The 23,878-nt window shown below is 47.8% G+C and overlaps 1 protein-coding gene across 4 annotated transcripts in view; it reads left to right on the forward strand.

The window, feature by feature from the left end:
• Positions 1–213: 213 nt before the first annotated feature.
• DOC2A (double C2 domain alpha) overlaps positions 214–23,878 on the forward strand; it is an 890,443-nt gene continuing 866,778 nt past the window's right edge. For 2 of the 4 annotated variants that reach the window (XM_069651972.1, XM_069651973.1), the window contains exon 1: positions 215–443. The gene's annotated coding sequence lies outside the window, so the exon portion shown is untranslated. Of the gene's footprint in view, positions 444–533; positions 632–23,878 lie in introns of those variants that run through there. The other 2 variants (XM_069651975.1, XM_069651974.1) reach the window with 2 other exon arrangements.

Genomic DNA, 23,878 nt, shown 5'->3' on the forward strand with positions numbered 1-23,878 from the left:
CTCTTTCTGTCCCCTTCTCTCCCTCTCCTGTGTGTGTCCTTTTGCTTACCTCTGCTTCCCTTCCCCTTTCCTCTATACCATCCACCCACCCTATTCATATCTCGCTTTCGCTCTCCCCCCGTTACACATTCGGCCTCTTTCTCGGGATAGCTCTCATTTCTTGCCTCTCTCGCCCATTGCCTCTCCCCCTCTCGCTCTCTTTCACTCGCTCCCGCTGTCGCCTCCTTCTCTCCTCCCCTCACGCGCAGCGAGCGAGGGATACAGACCAGAGAGCTGCTGACTCCTATCTCAACCCCCCCCCCTCTCATCTCCAACACTTCCACCACCCTCCTACAAAGCCCACCCATTGCCTGCGCGCGGGGAGAAGCCCCCTCCCCACTTCCCTTCTCCTGGCTCTCTGCCCTTCTACCCAACCGAGGACCTGTGGGGGGCAGGATAAACAGGTAAGAGGGGGTTCCCCACCCTGGGGCGTGGCAGGGGGAAGGGCGAACAGGTGTCAGGAGCGGGCGAAGGGATGCACTTGGTCGCTTTGACTGCAGCAGCGGTGGGAGCAGAGGAAGAGCGCATCCATCCTAACACCTCTCCTGGGACAGCGGCTGCCGGCTTCTCTGGGGTCACCGTGGGTATAGGGGTGGGTCATGCTTTGTCTCTCTGCATGGGTTCATTTGAGGTCATTTCTAAATGGCCACATGCCGTCGCGAAAGAATGTCTGTAAAGTAGAGGCGATGTGATGGGTACATGGAAAAAAAACGAAGCCTTGAAGTTTGCCCTCCCTGGCCTGTTTCTAATCGCATGCGTGCGTGTGTGTTTATAACGTCTGTGTTTACAGCGATGTTTTCGGGGTTAATTGGGTGCGCGGGCACTGAGCGAGAGGCGGCGTGCCAGGGGCGAACCCGAAGGCGCTACTTTGGCGGTCGGTTCGCGGACTCCGTCAAGGCGGTGCAGGGAGAGCAGATACGCGCTGGTTTCTTGTCAGCTCTCGGTTTCCTTCCCCTGGGGGCAGGAGGGGGCGCGTGGCGGGAGCGCGGGGACGATGCGCCAACTTTCTCGGGGGTGGCGGTGGTGGTGTCGCGCTTGTTGAAGCCCGCGTGGCGGGGGTGCGCAGCTGGGCGAACTGCGGCGGAATCCGCGGACGCAGCTGCCTCGTCGCTGTGTGGGGAGCACGCGGGGCTCCGCTGTCGCAGCTGTATTGTTATGCTCCTTCGATAATAATACGTTGCGCTACACTGGTTGCGTGTGTAGCGCTTTACGCTGCAGGTGGACCAATTCAGGGCGCTCAGGGTTGCGTATCTCGACCGCAAACTGGGTTGTCCACTGGCGCTTTAAATAACAGGTGTTATTACACAACAAAGTGAAACCCGTTTTATTGAACTGGGAAGGATGAAAGGACGAGTGCACGCACATCCATGTACGTCAGGTGTTTCCCATAGCGCCAAATACGTTTCCTCCTGTTGCACCCTATTATGCCGCTATGTGCTTGTTCTGCTATATTGTGCTTTGCCGTGCGCTGCCCGTTCTCCATGTGGTCTGCTCTGGTGGTCGCCTCTGCTGCTCTGAGCTGCGTCGGTTTTGGCAACCCCCATCACGGCACCATTATACGACACAGAGGGTCGGGGAGCTCTGTAAATTGCAGGCAATCATGCACGGGCTGTTCTAACCCCGGCGTGCCCAGTGCCACAGCCTGGATTCTGGATCAAATCTGGTCCCATCCAGCGAAAGCCCACACCTGTGGAATTTCCGTGCGTTGTTTCAAATAACTCGGAGTAACTTTTCGAAGAAGGGGTGCCATTTTGAATGGAAATATGCGGAAATGCAGCAGTAGATTCAGACCCTCTGCGTTTGGGGTTGTGTGTGTGCCCTCGGCCGGAACTGCCATTGGGCTACCGGAAACCAACGGCCAGGGTTATATTTGCGGGTGAATCGAGCGTTTCTGCGTTTTTTATGTGTCACTTATATCAGGACTTCTGGGCGAATAGAACGCTTTGCATGGTGGAGAGGAGGGCGTGCCAACCTGATCAGACGTAGAGGTGCGCCCCAGCCCCGAACACAATATTCCAGATGTGGCAGGTGTGCTCACTGAAGCTGAGCTCAATACTTCCAATACTCCCCAGAGATGGTCACAACACTCCAGATGTGGCAGGTGTGCTCACTCAATCTGAGCTCAATACTTCTAATACCCCCCAGAGATGGTCACAGTGCTCCAGATTTGGCAGACGTGCTCCCCAAAACTGAGCACAATACTTCTAATACGCCCCAGAGATGGCTACAGCACTCCAGATGTGGAAGGTGTGCTCGCCAAAGCTGAGCACACTACTTCTAATACGCCCCAGAGATGGGCACAGTACTCCAGATGTGGCAGGTGTGCTCGCCAAAGCTGAGCACAATACTTCTAATACCCCCCAGAGATAGTCACAGTACTCCAGATGTGGCAGGTGTGCTCGCCAAAGATCAGCACAATACTTCCAATACCCCCCAGAGATGGTCACAACACTCCAGGTGTGGCAGGTGTGCTCACCCAAGCTGAGGACAATACTTCCAATACCCCTCAGAGATGGCCACAGCACTCCAGGTGTGGCAGGTGTGCGCACCCAAGCTGAGGACAATACTTCCAATACCCCCCAGAGATGGTCACAGCACTCCAGATGTGGTAGGGGTGCTCGCCAAAGCTGAGCACAAGACGTCTAATACCCCCCAGCGATGGCCACAGCACTCCAGGTGTGGCTTCGACACTTGAGCACAATACAGTAACCTTCAGGAGCGGCTGCAATACTCCATATGTGGCCTCCAGACCAAACTGAGTACTCCAGATGTGGTCTTCATAGCTGGGAGTACTATTCTGGATGAGGCCACCAAAGCTGAGTAAAATACTTTTAATGTGGCAACAAGAGATGGTCACAATACTCTAGATGTGGCCTCAAAACCCAAGCATAATACTCCAGATGTGGCCTCGAGAACTGGGCACAATGTTCCAGATGGGGCCACTTAAGCCGAGTACAATCCTTCCAATGTGGACTGGAAATCTGGTCACACCACTCCAGGTGTAGCCTCCAGACACACATTCATTTCACCAGATGTGGATTCCAGATGTTATGTGATGTTATTTGGCATTTATATAGCGCTCTATGGTATGACCTCAAAGCACTGGTAGGTTGAAGCCCTTGGGGAACGTAGTCCAGGGTAGGGTGTTGAAGGGTGCTTGGGTCCACCAGTTAAGTCTGCAGCTGATGTAATTGATCAGATCAGAGCATAATCTTCCAGGTGAGGCCTTGGGAGACGGCACAAAACTGCAGCTGTGCCCTGCAGACCAAAACTCAATACTCCTTAAGTGACATAACAAGCTGGGCACAATATTCTAGATATGGGTACCAGAGCTGTGCAAAATAGAGCTGATCAGAAGGGCTAGGCGCTCTGGGTGTAGTCACCCAAGCAGAGCAAAAGCATTCTAATGAGGACACAATACTCCCGAAATAGCGCCTGGACCCAAACACAGTATTCCAAAAAGGTCTTCAAAGCTGGACAAAATACTCCAGATGTGGGCTTCGAAGCTGGACACAATGCTCCAGATGCAGCCTTCAAAGCTAGACACAATACTCCAGATGCGGCCTTCAAAGCTGGACACAATACTTCACATGCAGCCTTCAAAGCTGGACACAATGCTCCAGATGCGGCCTTCAAAGCTGGACACAATGCTCCAGATCCGGCCTTCAAAGCTGAACACAATACTCCAGATGCGGCCTTCAAAGCTGGACACAATACTCCAGATGTGGCCTCAAAGCTGGACACAATGCTCCAGATGCGGTCTTCAAAGCTGGACACAATACTCCAGATGCGGCCTCAAAGCTGGACACAATGCTCCAGATCCGGCCTTCAAAGCTGAACACAATACTCCAGATGTGGCCTTCAAAGCTGGACACAATACTCCAGATGCGGCCTCAAAGCTGGACACAATGCTCCAGATGCGGTCTTCAAAGCTGGACACAATACTCCAGATGCGGCCTTCAAAGCTGGACACAATGCTCCAGATCCGGCCTTCAAAGCTGAACACAATACTCCAGATGCGGCCTTCAAAGCTGGACACAATACTCCAGATGCAGCCTTCAAAGCTGGCCACAAGGCTTCAGATGCAGCCTTCAAAGCTGGACACAATGCTCCAGATGCGGCCTTCAAAGCTGGACACAATACTCCAGATGCAGCCTTCAAAGCTGGACACAATACTCCAGATGGGGCCTTCAAAGTTGGACACAATGCTCCAGTTGCAGCCTTCAAAGCTGGACACAATACTCCAGATGGGGCCTTCAAAGCTGGACACAATGCTCCAGATGCGGCCTTCAAAGTTGAACACAATAGTCCAGATGCGACCTTGAAAGCTGGACACAATGCTCCAGATGTGGCCTTCAAAGCTGGACACAATGCTCCAGATGTGGCTATCTAAATAGGCCCTGAGCTCTGGTCACAATACTCCAGATTGGACTAACAATTCGAACACAGTAGTCCAGATGTGGCCTTCAGAGCTCAGCGCAATACGCCATATGTGGCATCTAGTCCCTGACACAACACTGCAAATGTGCCCTTCAGAGCTAGGCGTAATACTCCTGATATGGCCCCCACCTCTACTCACAATAGGCAAGATGTGACCTTTGCACCAGAACACACTTTTACAGGCGCAATACTCTAGCTCTGCCCACCAAAGCTGAGCGTTTTCCAATGGCCATTATAAAAAGCGGCTGTCAATCAGGCACCTAGGGCCTGGTTCGTGGAATTTTTAGCGTGGTGCAAAGTGGCTTTATACTGCCAACAAACACCCCGATTCACAGAGCGGTGCAAATTGCATTTTTGCAGTGCAAAGTGACTTTGCACTAGTGCAAATTCATTGCAGTCACTTTGCACTGCAAAAATACTCGTTGCACCGCTCTGTGAATCAGGGTGTTTGATGTCAGTGCAAACTCACTGTGCACCAGTGAAAAGTTCCATGAATCAGGCCCTTAAGTTGGTTGCAATACCCCAGATGTGGCCTTTAGAGCTGGGCACAGAACTTCAGAGGAGGTCACCATGAATGGCCATTTACCAAATAGGACTGATTGGGCTTGGCACAATATGTAGGGTGACCAGATTTAAAAAGTAAAAAACCGGCACAGGTCCACTAACATAAAGGTAGGACTAACTGTTGAAAGTGGCTGTCAAGGCACTGCACTTCAGTGGAGGTTGGAGGAGAAGCGGGTTTAAGTGTTACTGTTCAAATGAACACATATTATAATTAATTTATCACAGACTAACACTATCTTAAATTGCAAAATGCAGCATTTCTTCTGTGTCAGATTGTGCATTCATGCCCGTCAGCTATAAAGACCAAAAACCGGGAACAATACTCCAGGTGTCCCCGCCCCAACTCTGACTGCTCGGGCAAACCGGCCCTGTGAACTCCAAAGAGGGGCTCCATGCACACGATGAGGGAAATAGAGTGGGGCACACTACTTTACATGTAGGGGTCATTACGAGTTTGGAGGTAGCCATGGCGCTAATAGCGCCATGGCTGCCTCCAAACCCGGGTCCGGTCTGGCTGAATGGGGACTTACCGGGTCATTCCGACCTATGCGGACCCGGTAAATCCCTATTCAGTTTACCATTCCCCATTCCCATTTGAGCCCCCATAGGGCTCAATGGGAAGGCGCTAATTTGCGGGCCCGTTATTAGATCCAAGGTCCCTTAACGGGACCCGAAGAGAACGGCTGGTCAGACTAGCCGTTCCTGCTGGGACCCGCTAAGGCACCTCGGAATTGGGTGGTAAGGGTTTACCGGCACCGGCCCGTTAACCCTTACCGCCCACCTCGTAATGAGGCCCGTAGTCTTTAAAGGTGCAGGGCACTGCTGCCTGTTACGGCCACTAAAGCGAGGGGTAAATAGCGCGTACGTAGCCTCCAAACCTAGAGAAATACACTAGAGGAGGCCTCTTCTATGGGCGGCGATGCCAGATGGGGGCACTGAAGGGAAGGTGGGATTTGACTCTGCCTTTTCTCCTTCCAGGGTCCTCAATATGAGGGCCATCGAGTTGGATAAAGATAGCATGCATCCGTCCAGCGCTTAGATAGCTGTGGTCTGAGCGCTGTTTTAAAAACAGATTGCCACGACGAGGACGAGCTTCAAGCAGAATCCAGCCCGGCTTATACTTTGACGCCCACTCGTCCACAGTCAATCCCGGCGCCGCCACCACCTCCCTCCCACCCCCGCCCCGCGTGGCCCCTCTCACCTTCAAATCCCTCCCCGCCTCCATGTTGCCATCACCCGCCACGGATCGCAGACCCGTGAATTAATGAGACGCGATGTGAGGGCCTCTTACCGCGCGCGCCTGGCGCTCGGCGCGTCGCGGAATGGCCGCGGGAAATGGTGTTTCACGTGGTTAATGCTCGGCTGACACTGACAGCCATTTATTCCATGTGCTCCTCGGCTCCTCGCGACGGCCAACTCCCCTGGGCGTGAAGGGGAATCGCCTGCCGGCAGCGGGGCGCGCCTCGCCCCCCCCTCGCACCCCCCGGGGCTCGCTAGAGGTCCGACTCATGGCTCGGGAAAGCGTGCGCTTCCCTGTCACGCTCTGGGCCGCTTAAAATGAAGGCACAGCGCGCATTGGGGCGCATTTTGCAAAGAAGGTGCGAAAACAGGTTTGCAGTGCCTCTAAGAATTCATGCTCTTTTCGATGCGATGCTGAGCGGGAGAGGGGGGGGGGGGACGACTCGAATAAACCCTGTCCCTCATGCTTCCCTGCCCCCACCCCTAAAAAATACGACACCACGCGGTTTAACGGCAGCACGCATTTCCATGTTATGTTGGCGTTAAACCAATGGATACCTTTGGCATCTGCCTGACCTTTGCTCCTGCTTGCAGATGCCTCTGGAATCCATTAATTACGGTAGGCATTTTCCACAGACATACATAATAACACTGTGGCCTTCAAAAGTAAAGTGAACTTTCAAGGAGATGTTGCCTGTGTTTTACACTCACTTTCATTTTCCACTGCGCGGTTGAAAGGTTACAAAATGCACGCGGTTGCACAGAAGTGGATACGCACGCGATCCCTTCCGTGCAAATTAAGTCTAAAATGAAAACGAGCCCCCCCCCCAACTGTGTTTCAGGAAATGGCGCCGCTCCTCCTCGCTCTCCATATTCAGGGGGAGACTGACCTATAGAGAACATGTGTGCGTCATTACGCAGCACGTCAGGCCAAATGAAGTTGCTCCCACTGCCAAGTGCTGTAATAAGAGACCTTATTAGTTGCCAATTTAATGTTACTCTGTTTACCTCGGAAGGGTAAAGGGCAGAGTCGGAACTCTCTGGAAATTCAAGCTTGCCGAGTGAACTAGTAAGCTGTCCAGCCAAAGGGTCAGTCCCACAGACCGGTCTGGACCGGCTTTCATGCATCAAAAGGGCCAGTTTGAGGATTCAGGGGCCGGTGAAGAGTGGGCAGAGTTGTGCCCTTTCTACCACACTAATGAACCTAGGCCAGGTGGCTAACCATTATTAGATTTGGATGCATTGATGTGCTTTTAGACATGTCCAGCAACAAGAGCTGATTTGACCTTGATCGATTTATATGTGTCTTTTAGTTCTTCCTTACTTTACAAGGGATTTACAATTGATTATACTCTGCATCCTGATTTTTGATATTCGATATACTCTTCTTACCTACCTGGTTTCGGAGGCGTAGGCCAGCGTTCCTCTTTTGGTGCGCCCACACTTGGGAATTGAAACTACACTGCCCATCATCCCCGGCGGTGCGCACTCGGGCAAACAACTTGTGGCAGTCCACTCTAGACTCCTGCCCCCACCATGTATACTTGGTTCTCCTATGATCTTCGTTGCCATGGTAGAAAATCTGGGGTGCACATGGCAGTCCAATCATGGGTGCGAGCAGCAAGTAGGAGTCAAGGTTCAATTAGTATTTTACTCACTTCGTCTCTTGCGGCAACCTCTCCCTTTTGTCCCTCAGAAACACCATGCAGCTGTGGCGGGAGTGTTGGATAACTCTAAACTGAACTATGGCAAAGGCACCCTTATGGGCATCCCTGGCAGACAAATCAATCGGCTCCAGAGGGCATAGAATGCTACAGTCCGACTGATTTTTGAAACACCTAAAACTGTATCTATGTCCCTCTACGTAGTTCACTTCACAGGCTTCCTGTCAAGCAGAGGAATTAAAAAGAAAATCCTATGTATGGTTTTCAAATGCATAAACAATCTTGTGCCAAAATATCTGTCAAGCTGTCCCTTACGTCTTTCGACAAACACCTTTAGATTATCCCACCGTCCAGATTTGTTTATAGGAGTGATAAGGGCTTTCGATCTCTGGTCCCAGATGATGGAACCTATTGCCCTTAAGCATTCTCAGTATCTTCTCCCTTGTGCTCTTCCACAAGGCCTTAAAGACGCATTTGTTCTCTTTACCTTCCGGTGGAGTGTCAGCGGGCCAGGACTACTATGGACCTTGGTGTGAATGAGTGTTCTTGAGTACCACCTGCGCTAGGATGCAGTTAAGTCGCCTTTATGTGCGGTAGAAATTCATCAAATCAAAGATGCTTGGAGGCCACATCAAAATGATGTTTGCGTGCTCCCTTACCAAAAACTGGTGAAACCTGCTTCCACATGTCAAGAACATAAATGCATTGATATGGTGGGGTTCAAATATTTCAAATGCAAAAGCGCAGGTGAACCTCTGTATCCACTGTCACACATCTGGCTACAGAATCAATATCCAGAACGGAAAGAATTCTTAGAACGGCATGCTTTGTATTTGATACTTCACAACATGTTTTGCATTGTCCTTGCTGGATTACGGCTCTCCTAGATCAACACAAAGGTACACATGTGTGTATCTTTTAGCTTGCAGCGTTGGTAGTGTGACCTTTTGCAAAGACACTTTGAAGGGGCTCCAACACACTTCTAGTCTGATAGCCTTTGACACACTTCTAGCCAGATGGACTCAGATTCTGAACCCTTACTAGTTAGATCATTGCTGGCTCCCAAACCAGTTTCTCCTGGTTTGAGGGAACTCTGCACTCTACTGGTCTGAGGCGAACTTACACCCTGCTAATCGGAAGGGCCCTTCCACTTTCTCGGTCCCAGGGGACCTTATACCATCTTAGACGGAGGGGACTGCACACTCTCTTTGTGTTAAATTTGCATTACACTTTCCTAGTTTGAGAAAATTGTACCGTCTCCTGGGTTCATTACTTTATACCCTCCTAGTCTGAGTGCTCCTCACACGCTCCTTACGTGAGTGGACTTACACTCTCCTAGTCTGAGGGGACCTTGCTTTATACAGGTCTGAGGGACCTGCTGCTCCCCTGGGCTCAGGACTTTACACCTTCCTAGTCTAACAGATCCTTACACCCTCCTAGTCTGGGGGACCTTGCACTCTCCTGGTCTGAGAGGACCTTACACTATTATAATCTGAGGGGACCCTATACTCCTGGGCTCAGGACCTTACACTCTCCTAGTCTGAGCGGACCTTGCTTTATAAAGGTCTGAGGGACCTGCTGCTCCCCTGGGCTCAGGACTTTACACCTTCCTAGTCTAAGAGATCCTTACACCCTCCTAGTCTGGGGGACCTTGCACTCTCCTGGTCTGAGAGGACCTTATACTATTATAATCTGAGGGGACCCTATACTCTTGGGCTCAGGACCTTACACTCTCCTAGTCTGAGGGACCTTACAGTCTTTTAGTATTAGAGTACTTGCATTCTCCTGAACTCAGGAATTTACACCGTCCTAGGCTGCTGGATCCTCACACTCTCCCTAAAATAGACTGCATTGCATAGCGGATTAGTATCGAAATGGATAAACATATCTGGTGTCTTCTCCTGTGACCACCTCCTAAATGTTGCAACTAAGACATTTTAGGTTAGTGTGCTGTAATTGTGTGATGCAACAAAGTGTGAGCTTAATGTGAAAGGTGAGTAGGGATTGGGCAAAGAGGGTCTTCTCAGCCTTGGAGCTTTGGACAGTTACCAAGTGCAACTATTCAAGGTGGTGAAAATGGCCCTGAAGGTCCTGCATGTTCCCAAAAAGTTACCATCTCTGATCTCCCAGGCCTTGAGACAGAACATTCGGCTTTGAACATGGCATTACTTTTTTATCATCCTGCCTTTGGTTGGATGGGAACAGCTACCTTAGCCTGGCTCAAATGAATAGGCTCTGTCTCCCAGGTTCAGATCATATGTGCAGGGACCATAAACTTGATTTCTCCTGCTTGCATTTATGAGGATTTTCAGATTGTATTCTTGCAGGTGCCCTATCGTTTCTGTTAACTTGAAACGTTCCCTTTCTCAGTGTCCTTGGCAAGGCTGTACACAGTGGCTGCAATGGAAGCCTGGTCTGTGCATCTCTGTGGAATCAGCCTGTCAGTGCCTCCCTGTATTCTCGAGTCGTTTCAGCTCTTTCCATTTACTCCAATGTAATAGTGGCTTCAATCTTGATTCACATGGCCACCCATGTTAGTTATGATATGATATGATAGGTTATTTATATCGCGCTTAATACCCAGAGGTTTCTAAGCACGGACCCAGGGATCGAACCTGTGTTGTTCCGTGTCGTCTTGATTCGAAGGCAAGCACGTTGCCCCTGAGCTATCCTCCCGAAATGCGTTTAAGCATCAGCATGCAGTTCATATGTATTCTTGTGCAATTTGCGGTTACAGCATAGCAAGCGTGTGTCAGTCCTCTATCCAAGTGAGTCATAAGCATGTTCTTCGTGTCTACCAGCAATGAATCTAAGTGTCTGTGTATGCTCATGCAGGGATGCCTATGTGCTTCATGTCTAACGCAACTATGTCAAGGTGTCAGTCGTGACATCATCAGCATTCTTCGTGGTTACAGTCAGCCGACTTGCTTCATCGATTGCAAGTTCGTCTCTGCAATTCCCTCATCAGGATAGGGTCTAAATGGCTGTCTGAGTGAATGGTGTTTCTCACGTCTGTGATACATTGATGATGGGGAGGAGGGACCCAGGAACGATGTACACCTTTTGTTTCTATGTTACTGAAATGAGAGTGGGATAGGTGCAAAGAGGGCCACGTTTAGGTCTCCCTCTTCAATCCCCCCTCTGGTCAATAGATCGACAAACTTCCTTGACCATTCTACCTGTTCAAGTGTGGCTTTGGGATCCATACTTTCACCACTCCTCCCAAGTGACCATGGTACTTCACTTGTTCGTCTAAACTCCAGGTCATGTAACAGCAATCTCTGTCGGGCTTGCAGCATACCCATCTTTCCATATAGTTGCGTGGATCTGGGGAAATGAGAACTTTGTGCCCGGAGGGAACAGAGGACATTGTTTCAGATGTGACTGCAATACATCAAAAGTCTTTGTCTCTCTGTCTGGTTTTGTCTCGACGCCCAGCAATATTTTCAACCCTATTGCCTTCTCTGTGGCCTTTGTGCACTCTGCTATAGCCAGAGGCATTGCTAGGGGCTGACCAAGGGGGCTATAGACAGGGGGCTTTTGGTTGGTGCCCCGGATTGAAGCTGAGGGAGTACAACCAAAAGGCTAGCTACCCCCGAGTCCCAACAGTCCCAACATAGCATAGCCCCGGATCGTTTCCAGACCCATCAACACCCCTGGCTATAGCTACTCCAATAACACAGAAGGCTAACAGTACTAGTACTAAGGCAGCTACGAGTACCTTCAGTCCACTGGCCATCCACAATGGTATCCAGGAAAATATATATTTCAGCCAATCTTCCTCTTCTCCTACTGGGATGGTTACTGTCTCCATCTTGGCATTCAGTTCTGATAATTGCATTATTGCCTCTGTGAGTGTTCCATTTCCTCCATCGCAGGAGGGCACATTGGTGCAGCAAGAAGGTCTGATCTTGGTGCACATGCTTCCTTCCATGGCTGTGAGGAGAATGTATTATCCCCAACAGTTCCCATCTGGTAATCTGGAGCCATTTGTCATTCGAGGTGGCCTGGACCCCTGGAACAACTGATGCAAAAAACATTTCAGTTCTGTAGAATAGTCTGTGTTATGCTGGCATCACATTGAGTGGTTCTTCCATCTTAGATGAGATATAGTTTCCTATTTTCACTCTTGTGAGCTCCACTGATCTCTTCTTCCCTTTGTGTGCCCCCATTTTAGGGACTCCATCTACTAGTATGTCCTTTCAAGGCACCACTAATGCTGGTGTGTTCAGCTGTTCTAGAGAACATATTCCTCCACAGTTTGGTGGTTGTTGCTTGTAAACCTTGGACCCACATGATCCATTATCACTGCAGTACCGACCTTTATACCAGGTATCTTCGATATAAGTTTGCATCCTTTGTTCACTCCAACTTTCACAGGAACGTCATTTTGGAAACACAGGGAAGGATTCCCGAGAGGTATGATTGGCAAAGGGCCTGCTTCATTCTCCACCCATGTCAGCAGCTTGGTGCCCATTCCTTGAGTCAATTGTCATTTTCTTTCTGTGCCACTTCTACTGGAACTGTCAAGAGTGCATGTGCTTTGCACCCCACCATCCCTTCCATCCATCCTTCTCCTGTGAATACTGGTCCATACAACAGCAGCTGAGGTCTCTCCCCACATCCTGGCAGTCATCCTGTCTCCTTTTTTCCAGTCCTTTTGTGTCACTATTCCTGCTTCTCCTTTGTTTGGGCCGTCCAAAATGTATGCTATTGTCTTATCTAAACTCCAATAGTCATCTATCATTGCTTGAGTCTTGTTATAGTTATCTTCATACAGGGACGTCTTTCGTGACATCCATCGCAGTGTGGCCCATCTTCCTTGAAATTGGGCTCTTGTGGCACAGAGCACTAGGTGCATAAGGCATTGCGCTCTGGCTGCTGGAATTTATGCAGCTATGAATGTTCTGGAAGCACTCATGGCATAGGGGATGAGAGAGCACCCACAGCAGCTCTCATTCGTGTCTTCTCTCCCCACCTTGATCACATGCTGATACCACATGTTATGAGACACGTGGGCAGAATCAGCTAGATAGGCATTTACATGTTCAAAATCCATGTCTGCCCTTCGCCCAAGTCTTTTTTCCTCTCAGGCATGGCTGGTGATTTGCTCATATATGGATTCAGTGATGGCAGGAATTTGGGTTATGTTAATATACGATTCAGTGTGTGTGTGAGACAATGCAACCTTTTGTAGCACCAAGAAGGTAAAGAGGGTAAATAGGTAGAGACAACAGAATGCAGAAAATGTCAATATGATTTCTTTGTCTGCAGATTCCATGTCATGTAGAGCTGCCCGGTTCTGGTTTTATCCAAACATTTAACTTAACAAATCGCTGGGGCATTACTGGAAATGGTAATGGCCCCCCAGAGAGGGGTTTATTGCTATTAGTATCCCGGCATGTTGTATCAGGATACAAATAGTTAGTAAGTTGTGAAATTTTGCAACTTAAAAAAAAGAAAAGTTCACCACCATGGATCGGGTTGAAGGGACTATATGAAGTCCCTTCTCCCTTTCAATGGCGGCCTTGCGGACACTTGAGCTGCACCAGAAACACTACTGTTCCTGGTGCAGCTAATGGACAAGGAAGGAGAAGGTAAGGGGCTACAGGATGCCTTATTATGTTGAAAAGGAGTGTTGGGTGGCGGATGGGATGTGGCAAAGCGGGGAAGCACATTTATCTGCAAAACCTGGTGACAGAAGAAGGCGTCCTCCCGCCCTGAGGAGGCTCAGAGCAGGGGCTGTACAGTGTGGTAAAGCTGCTGCTTCGAGCATCCTCATTGGCTGCGAGGCTGCCACGCGCCCTCTGTGGTACTGATGGCGAATATATGTTCTCTAATGCATAATGCAATGGGGTAGTTTCCTTGTTTTAGAAGTGCCATTGCATAAAATGACCCATATTTGAACTTCATTAATCTCAAAGCAAATTCATGACACTAAATCCAAGAGCTGCAGATTGATTTATTTTATGTATTTAATTGTTTTTTTTATAACACACCTAATACCGTACCTGAGTTTGGTTTCTAAGCATGGATCTGGGATTTGAACCTCTGTTGCTCTGCGTAGTCTTGCTTCCAAGACCAGTGCGTTGCCCCTGTGCTATCCTCCGTTCAAGATAGGATGATAGGGTGAATATGCCTGCGGTTATTGAACACCTTTTGCAGGTGTCTGTCTTGATCTAACAAAAATGCATGTTCTGAGCCTTTCACTGGCAACATCGAAGCTAAAAATAAAAAAATAAATGCTCTTCCTCTGTGAAAACGAGCATGTCCGCTGTCTGAGGTTGTGTCTGGTTCTGTAGCAAAACCATAGCCAAAGCAAAGCAGGGGGCTTATGGCGTCAGATTATCAAGGGAGATGTTAACTGTCCCCTGCACCGCAGAACAAATAAATTGCATTATAGCCATTAAAAGCCCCATTGACCACATATCTTTCTAAAAGTGCTTCCCCAGGCACTGCCCAAACAGTCTCAAAAACTCACGCGTTGTGATTTGCAAATGTGTACTACTTTTATTTTGGTGCCCGGGTCTATTTTATGTTCCGCTATGACCCTGAGACCCTGCAACGTGTCCCCAACACGCCACCAGCCCTCCGTCCAGTAGAGTATCTACCATGCAGCCTCGCTCGGGCTCCAGACAACAACAATGCAGCCCAGTCCTAGCTACCCTGGACCTGGCGTGTGTTGCAGCCCGTCCTGCACCACACTGGGGGGGGATCTCCATGGACCCTAGGATTGCTTGTCCTCCCAGAAAACCAGTTGCCTGTAACCTTTGGCTCTCCAGATGTTTCAGACCTACAATCCCCATCAGCCCTACCTAGCATAGACAATGGTGAGACGTCATGGGAGTTGTAGTCCAAACATCTGGCAAGCTGTAGATTGCAGTTCCCTGGCCTATGGAAATGCAGTGGCTGTTTACCAGTTTACAACCCTGTAAGGATAGCAGTACTATTTGTGTTTTTATTCACAAGGAGTTGTTCTCGTCCTTCACTTGAGCTCATGACTGTACGTGTCTTTCACTTGAACTAATGACTGTACGTGTGCTGCGTATTATTCCAGTAGTCAAGGTAAACCCTCTCATATTTCTTTAGCATCCCTTGGCTGCTGCCATTGTATGCCTTGCTGCAGCAAGGGAATGTAGCCATTTGAAACCATTAATCGTCATAATGAAGGAGAGGCTTAGCAAGCTACAGAGCGTGCCAGATCTGCTTAAAAAATGTTACACACTGCATAGGACACAGAGTCTGAAACCTATGAGGGGGTAGGTAGGCTGTCCTTGGGCACGGGGCCGGCCTTAGTGGCAGCAGTGCCCTGGACGGATTGTCGCCCCCCCTTCCCGTGTGCCCCTCATCAACAGGGGGAGGGGTGGGGGAGCAGGATGCGCCACATTTTTTTCTACCTCGCAGGGAGTTAATCACTGGAATAGGGCGCTCATGCTAAGGCATGAGCGCCCTATTCCAATGCAAACCGGCTGGCTCCCGCATCAGAGCGTGGAGGAAAGCATGTGAATAGGGTGCTGATGCAAAGCTTCCGCAGGCGCATTTAATAACAAAAGGGCAGATGCCACGCCTTCTCCCACTACGCCAGCTCGGGGGAGCCCTTGAATGACACCGCCGAGCCGTCGTGGCAGCGGGCTAATGATGGCCTGGGGGGCATGGTGCCCCGGGCACTTGCCCGGCATGCCCTCCCCTAAGGCCGGCCATGGCTTGGGCACCTGCCCAGTGTGTCTGCTGGGTGATACGGCCCTCGGGGCATGCACCTGGCAGTGCTCCAAACTCAATCCATTTAAATAACATTAGTTGCAGACTCTACAGACTATGGGAGGAGTCAGTGTCTGCAGACACTATGGGAAGACTGTGCTCCCTAACTTCAAGTCCTCTGTCAGGCCCTGTTTCTTTTCACTATTACACCCTCTGAATTCTCTTCCAACTTCAACCCTCCACTCCCCTCTACTCGGCCCATTCACGCTCCTCTTTTCCTTTGGTGCATTTGGCTTCAAAACAGCCTCATGGTGGGCAGTGCTATAGAGAAATCCTACCTATATAAATAAAGCCACGAATACAAGATGGCGCCAGAGAAATACCTAACCCAGTGCTTGGGCCATTTCCTTACACGTTTTAAGGCCATAAAGACCCTGTTTAGTGTGTGTCCTTACAGCAGCAGTAGTTCAGTAAAACCCTTCTTCCTATTAATACTGAAAATAGGGCTATTTTGTTTTTTTTGTACAATGGTTTGTAGTCTTGGGGGTGATGGAGTGTCTAAAACCGGGGGCCGCATACAACTATTTCATGCCATATGACGATGAATCCCCCAATTATATGTAGACAGACGTACAGACAGATATGGCGCGTGCTGCAAGCTGCAACGTTCCTTACCAAGGGCCTCATCACGAGTTGGGCGGTAATGCCGGCGGTATTACCGCTGGCGGTATTAGCCCTACCACCAAACCCCCGGCGCTATTAGCGCCGGATCACGGGTTTGGCTGTAATGGAATTCCCCATTCCCCACTGAGCCCATTCGGGAATGCCCAATTCCCCACTGGGCTCAATGGGGAATTTTCGCGCACTTACCGCCGGTGGATTTCCCGCCGGCGGTAATAGCACGAATTTTCAGTGGATTTCCCCCAGCTCAGAGCTGGGGAGAAATCCGCCGAAGTCCTGATTTAGTGGACCCTTAAATCCAACGGTAATAGCGCGTCCGCCGGATTTAAGGGTTACCGCCAAACTCGTGATGAGGCTCCAAGTATATGCAGAGGAATCGTACAACAAGCAACATGAAAATACAAAAAAATGTGCTAATTGACGAAACACACATACAACACTAATGCTGCAATGCACTGCTCATGACCTCACGCTTGACATCGAAAATGACATCACAGCATATGCGCCATCACCAATGAAACATGCAGTGGATACACAGTATAGAGCCAGGAACACAATTCAGGGCACTTGAGCAAGTCCCAGAGCCTTCCCATGCACACTGTGCTTAATGCCTGAGTCTTCCACCAAGATCTGCTAAACATGGTCCAAAGACCTCAGCCACACACTGTGCGCTGTGCCTGTGTCATGTACACACAGGTCAAGGAGATGTCCAAGCCCCCGAAGGGGGCGCAAGAGGGAAAGCCTGCATAGTGAGCCGCCCCTTCTGGCCACCCCCTCCCAGTGCAGGGACCTCCCACCATGCTCCTCCTGGAGCGAGGGGCGTCCCCAGGGCTTGCACATCCGGTGCGCGCCTCGAGACGGGATATACGGCAGGGGGACTAGCAGCCCAGTCTCTTTCCAGTCCCCCCACCTAAAGTGGCCCGAGGAAGAAGCACTGCGTACAGTACAATCTGGAGCGTATGTCCGCTGCCTTGCTAAAGCCGTGTGTGGCAAGGGTACACCGGAACATTCAGTACTTTCACATTGCCCTGCTTTTGGGCTACCTTTAGAAGTCTATGGTCATGAACCATGATGCTGTCTAGGGATGGGACTGCCCCCATATTGTGTTATTGCTCCGATAAAGGTGACCTTTTTGCAGTGGTCGAAGTGGGCGGGAGCGGTGCTCCTCTACTTCTTTTAATTAATTTTTACAGTTCCTATACTTTTATTTGAAAAAGAAACCGTTCCGGAACGGTTTTGTTTTGAAATAACAGTGTAGGAAGAAGTTGAAACTTGCGCTTTCAGTGCACTGCACTGAGCGTTCCCTTAAACAGCAGGAGCATGTGTTTTGGGATTTGTATTTTGCATGGTAGGGGGCTTGGCGATGGGGTTTGTGGGGAGACGTGCAGACAAGTAGGGAGCATAGTTCCACTACTTCTTTTCGTACACTTCGACCACTGCCTTTTTGTTTCAAATTGTACAACAATTGTCTGTGTTTATTAGTGGGTAGTAAGGGCTATGGTCTGTTGTCTGACTCCCATCCCAGAAAGGGGTGTGGAGGGCAATGAGGGGTGTCACCGCTATGCAAGAGTTTCCTTTCTTTACAGGTTTTAGTAGTGCATGCTACTTTGCACACTACCGCTCTGTAGGATTTTCATCTTTTTAGGAATGGTGCATTTTTGAGGTCACTCATGATGCCACTGTGCAATGGTGTGGTCGTAAAGCTATGCGCACCAGTACATGCCACATTGTGGGACTTGTTAACACCTGCTTTTCAAATGTAACACCTCTTCAAGCGGAGATCTTTCATGCTTTTTGTGAGGTCTTATTAACACACATCTGCCCTATTTGATAAGGACCCTTGACACCTACTCACCTCAAGTGTATTCAGTGAATTTCAAGGTTTTGCCGGTATCAGGTAATAATGTCCCCATACATAATGTCCCCATACATAATGTCCCCATACATAATGTCGTTTGCACTAGCTACAACCACCAATCAGAATTACTCATCTCCTGGAACAATAGGGCACAGGCTTTGGCTGCAGACTAAGGTTACTGCATGTGATTGGTTCTCATAGTCCATGACCTGAGTCTGCTCACTGTGTACCACACAGAGAAACTAAAACACAGCCAGCAACCAGAGTCCCAGTTCAGTGAAAGGGCGTACTATGCCCATACACCAAACCCAACGAGCAGCCTTTGCCTTCAAGCTGTGCTTTGTATATGTATATGATAACCATGGCACTGTGCTTAACACTGAATGGAATTCTTTATTTCAGACATGAATTATACCCATAAAACATACAAATATACAGTCAGAAAACTGGTATTAGCATAATTGACCTAAAGAAATTTGACCTAAAACATTTGATCGAATTTCTTTGACCGTTTTTTCAGTCACATTTAATTAAATATATATGTGGGGGACAGTAAGGGTATAGATTAGGTTGAGGGGAAGTGGGAGGGGTTGTGGGTGGTCTCCCCTGCATTTTAGACCAAAAAAAGGTGAAATAAATTAGATCAAATGTGATTAGGTCAAATGTTTTTCGGTCAAATAGACCCAAACCATAAAACTCACATTGTCAAATAATCACATCTAGAGTAAAAAAAAAAGAATTAAATTAATTACAGAGCTTCATAAGAGTCATGTCACAGCCAGTCATTGTCATGGTGTAGTCCACCAAGCATAGATCTTCTTTTCAAAGCAGAATATAAAAAAGACGCACATTTAAAAGTACTGATGTCGGCAGGACAGCATTGCCTAATGCCCCAGTCCTTCATTAGATCATAAAGAAAATGTTCAAATCGTGATACAGAGGGCAAAAGATCCTAAAATGGGCTAGAGTTTCAGCAGCGCCACTGTCACCTTTTAGTTACTGCCATAACATTTATTTATTTATTTTGCATTTTTAAAGCGCTCACACAGCCCGCGGGCATCGAGGTGCTGTTACAGGAATTATTTTTTCTTTTAGTTGCGTAATTGTTTTTATCTCAGTAGTGTATTTATAATGCACTTAAATACCCAGTGGTTTCTAAGCGCAGACCCGGGGATCAAACTTGTGTTGCTTTGTGTCATATTGCTTCCAAGGCGAGCATGTTGCCGCTGAGCTATCCTCCCGGGACACATGTACTGCATTTAGCCCGGGACGGCTCAATAGTGCCCTGGGATATGAATTAATCACACAATGTAGATGTGGGGCCATCACTTCAGAGGGAGAGACTGGCAAGTAGGATTGAACCGCAGGCCGATTAAGACTGTGATCTTCTCTGTTATTGGCCCCGTGTGCCAACAACAATGATTTTAATTCATTGATTGGAACCATAGTAATGCTCTGGGATCTATTAAAATAAGAGTCTAAACCGTCGGATTTAAGATGTCGATTTAATAAACGTTAACCAATCAATTCTATAATAGTTGCCAAAAGATAAAATGTGCTTCAACAAAAATGTGGTCTTGCAATCCGCATCCGCCCTCCACACTCAGTGCCAACATAGGTTCGGATTTACCCGCAATTTGTCGATAATAAAATCTTGTCCCATCCCTAAATGTGTGATATGGGCTGCAGTTGTTTTGGGTACCATCTAATTCGAGAGAAAGGTTTTCCTATGTCTGAAGCACCATAAGATTCCCCGTGCCCCATAGTTCGCTGCTGTAGGGGCCCACCTTCAGCCCATTCCCTCTTTAAATGTGGCACTGTCGAATTGTGTAGGATCTAAGCAAATCCAAAAAGGCAACCTGCAGTCTGCTTCATTTTTATTCTTTTTGCAACTATATTGTCCTTCCATGTTAATCAACTGTTAAAAAGCATCCCTAAATATTCAAAATTCTTGCAAAAAGAAAGTTTGTGACCCTGCAAATAAACCCTGGGCGTCATGTTCCTTGCCTAGTGTATAAGACGGTTGTAGGTAATTTGGTGGAATCTAAATGGTCCACAGGACAAATGATCGACACCAAAAGGTCGACAGGTCAAATGGTCGAATTTTTTATTTTTTCACTTTTTTTTTTGGTGGGGTCCCCCCAACCCCCTTTTTTTTGCTAAATACCCCTTTTTTTCCCTAAACGAAAACCTAAAAAATATATATATATAAATAAAAAAAAAATTAGATCATTTGTCCTGTCGACCAAATTGTGTCGACCATTTGTCTGTCGACCATTTGTCTGTCGACCATTTGACTAGACACCGTATAGGACATGACATAGCACTTTCCCTCGTGCACCTTAAGTCCCAGATGTGCCATGAATTTCGTGTAGCCATCCAGTGGTCGAAGTGTACGAAAAGAAGTAGTGGAATTATGTTCCTTGCTGGCCTGCCGCTGTACCCTACAAACCCCATCGTCAAGCCCACCTCCTACGCACAACCCAAACCCCCAAACAAGCGCACCTGCGATTTAAGAGAATGTTCAGTGCTTGGCACTGAAGTGCAAGTTTCAACTTCTTCCTACACTTTATTTTGCAACTAAACCATTCTGTAACGGTTTCTTTTGAAAATAAAAGTATGGGAACAGTAAAACGTAATTAAAAAAAAGTAGAGGAGCACCGCTCCCAACCACTCGCGCCAACTTCGCGACCACTGTAGCCATCTACCAAAACCTGCAGGGAGTTTGGTGTTCTGGCTAGGAAAACAGCAGCTTCCGCATAGCTCAAGACTGGCAACTTCCCCCATTCACACTTTGGAACGTCCGAGCTCAGTTGTTGCAGACATGATGGGAGGCAATTCACGTATAAATTAAAAAGCAAAGGGGCAAGAACACAATCCTGATGGACTCCCTTCCCAACTGCTATACTGTCAGTTACCTCACCATCATTTCCATGTCAAATGTGTACTCTCGTGTCAGCGTGAGGAGCTTCCAGGACTCGATGCAAGGGACCGCCTCCATCTCATGCTTAACACTCTGCTAGACCCAAACGCTGGCCAAAAACTGTGGAAATTGATGGTGTTTAATATTCTGGTGCTTCAAAGTGAGTGTATTGCAAGTGTATTGCAGAAAATACATAATAAATTACCAACAAATAAATAATGTAAGGTGGTCTTGTCCAGATTAACTTCTGCCATTTTGGAGGCCTCTTGGCGCGAGGTTTGTAAGGGATAGAGGGGGAAGTTAGAGGAGGAGAGGCCCACTGCGAAATGTGAAGGGGTCCTGAGTGCAGATCAGAAGAACGTTCTGTGGACAGGCATGTTTCGAGGTGAGGTGTGTTGAGAGCGCGTGGGGTATGTGTATCCAGAAGGCATTGTATTAGTGTATGCAGGGGAGGGTGCACTAGCACGTGTTCACCTGAAGTGTGTGATTGCCTCGTCGAGATGTGTACTGTAAAGTGGAATGTAGACTGCTGGGCAGGTTAGTGAGGGGCAATAACCAGCAAGAAGCCCCTTACATGAGGCAACAATTAATCAAGGAGCACTGTATACGAAGCATAAACACTTGTGTACAGGCGCGTTATAAATTACATATATCATATCATAACATTAAGTTTGCTTTTTATGCACCACATGAATCACTTTCTTGTATTGTAATTGGCAGATGTTGCTATTAGGAATTTTAGTAGGACTCAATGTTTCAAGCTTGGACGCATGAGCGGTGGAGCTGCCATGCCTTTAGCTCAAAGCTACCGCAGGCAGGTAACCCTTAGATCTCAGTAGGGCGCGGCAACCCCACTGCGCGCTCTGACAGGCTTATCTTGGTCTGCAAGCAGGCTGCACACACTTGTGGTCATGCACTCTATGTACCCATCCCATAACCCCAGGGATCCCTTTCACCCTTTGTGGACAGTAATCTGATATGCGCTTAGCTATGAAGCTTGAACGATAGCTCAAAGAGTTAACACGCAGTTCGGAGATCTGTTTCAAACCTACAGTAATAGTTTGAAGCCCGGCAGGGGTGGCTCAGCTCGTGATCCTTCCAAAGTTCATAAACGGAGTGCCGCTAAATTGGATCATAAGGACGCCTAAAGGTACAGCGCTCCGGAGTGGGAGGAGTCCAGCATGAAATGTTACATGACAAGACATTATTTATTTATTTGTACTCTCTGAGAAGGCAATGCCTATGAAACCCAGTGGTAATGGGATGTATTCAGAAACAGGTAACACTTCCCTGCTGCAGTGGCCTTTCAGATTTATACACAAAATTGATCAAGACCAATTGTACCGAGCAGAACTTGACAATCTAGATTAGTGTCTTTACCGCTTTTGATTTTTCAAAAAAAGATACAATTTACAATTATTATTAATTTATTCTTTTACAATAAATTCATGTTAACTATTTTTAAATCTACACAACTGTATTTAATATCTACTAACACCACAATGTGTTCTGCGGAATACATGCATATCCCAAAGTTCTCAATGAATGAATCGCTTGCTTGTAGGATAAAGGTTCGAAAACAAAAGGCTCGAATGCCTTTTTTTCGACAGTAAAGGACCGAAAAAAAGGATCGCATTTTTTTTATGGGGGGGGGTTCCCCCTCAGCCCCCCGTTTTCTTTTTATAAAAAAGTTTTTATACATGCTAAACTAAAAATATATATTAATAAATACATTTTAAAAATATTCGATCCTTTTTTTCGGTCCTTTTGTTTTCGAACAAAAGGTCATTCGATCCTTTTTTTTCGAACATTTGACCGGACACCCTTGCTTGTCACTCTGCTGTACTGGGATAGCCCAGGCCTTGGTAGTAATGTCCCTAGAAATGTGCAATATGGCGAAGCAAGGTATCAGAAAATGATGTCATGTAAAAACATACAGAACAGGGGAGGAAGGGAGTGACCATTTCAGGGACTTATCTAGCAATACTATCTTAGTTTTGATTTGTTTCCCAATATTCGTGTCATTCAAAATAGACGATACTGCAGAAAAAACCAGGTGGGAACCACCCAGTCACGTCTGATGCTCTCAAATTGCTCAAAGTATGAGCCCGTCCTTTCTTAATGCGCTGTGAATAACATTTCTTTTTCTTAAAGTGGTTTTTCTCTTGTTATCGAAAATTTGTTATACAAACATGTCCTTTTGTATCCATCAATGATGACAGAATCATTCAATGCCAAGTAGTGTTTAATTCACACAATTGCTTAGGCAGAAAGAAAGACTCTAGGTCTGTATGTAACCCAATTGAGCCAATGCATTTCGGTGTACAACACCATCTTCAGGGCTTAGTTACAGAATCTCATAGTCTAGTGATTACATGGTCTTTACTCGCAAAATGTCTCGTGGCAAGCGTGGTAGCATGAGCGACCCGTTCGTAGCCCCGCTTGCCGTGGAGACCCGCCAAATAGGCAAGTCATATAAAAACAAAATGTTCCAAACAGGTTACTCCTCTCTATGTATCTTCTTCAGGGCAAGATACACTTTATCATATTAAGAGCTGTTCAATATTTTTAATTGCATGAAACATATCCACCAATAGTACTTAAATCATGCTGATGACAATTATTACTCTATGCTAGCATCCCTTAAATTGGCCCAAAATAAAAAAGGTCATGTGACAGTGATGGGGGGTGGGGGTCCTTAAGTTGAACTCAGTTTCCCTGAACAGTAGCTGTTCATTTCTGGGTTAGTCGTTTGGTTGAGTAGGCATGTCC

The sequence above is a fragment of the Ambystoma mexicanum genome, chromosome 3p, assembly GCF_040938575.1.
Source record: "Ambystoma mexicanum isolate Mex_15411 chromosome 3p, UKY_AmexF1_1, whole genome shotgun sequence".
Lineage (NCBI taxonomy): Eukaryota > Metazoa > Chordata > Amphibia > Caudata > Ambystomatidae > Ambystoma > Ambystoma mexicanum.